This window comes from Carlito syrichta, unplaced genomic scaffold (genome assembly GCF_000164805.1).
Source record: "Carlito syrichta isolate Samal-C Ts95f unplaced genomic scaffold, Tarsius_syrichta-2.0.1 Scaffold71156, whole genome shotgun sequence".
NCBI lineage: Eukaryota > Metazoa > Chordata > Mammalia > Primates > Tarsiidae > Carlito > Carlito syrichta.
This window is the reverse complement of record NW_007015252.1, coordinates 132,757-133,326: the sequence shown is the minus strand read 5'-3', so window position 1 is coordinate 133,326 and position 570 is coordinate 132,757.

Genomic DNA, 570 nt, shown 5'->3' with positions numbered 1-570 from the left:
GAAATGTGCAATCTTTCTTTCTTGCACAAATTAACAGAAATTTCTCATAAATTTTGTATAGAAATGTAGAAATTATTAATGCCAAATATTTTCCCCTTCAATAGCATAATATTTTTTCAAAATATATGTTTCTTTAATATGCAATTTCCATAATTGAACAAAGTTCAGCATGATCCTTTGTATTTTTACTAAGAATTCAGAAGTGAATGCATGTAGATTACATTGACATAATGAAATATGCACACACATGCAAGATAAAGTCACATACATATCTAAAAATAGTAATAGCTCATATCCTTCTAGCTGTATTTTTACCTTTGTGAGACAGCAAGACGTCATGTAGGACATAAATGTTTTAGATAAATAAATATGTGCTTTCATGGGAGGCTGAGGTGAGTGAATTGCCTGAGCCCGAGGGTTCGAGACCCTCCTGGGCAACTTGGGGAGACCTCATCTCTACAACAAAAATCAAAAATCAGCCGGGCGTGGTAGCGCGTGCCTGTAGTTCCTGCTACTTGGAAGGCTGAGGCGGAAGGATCGCCAGAGTCCAGCAGGTCGAGGCTGCGGTGG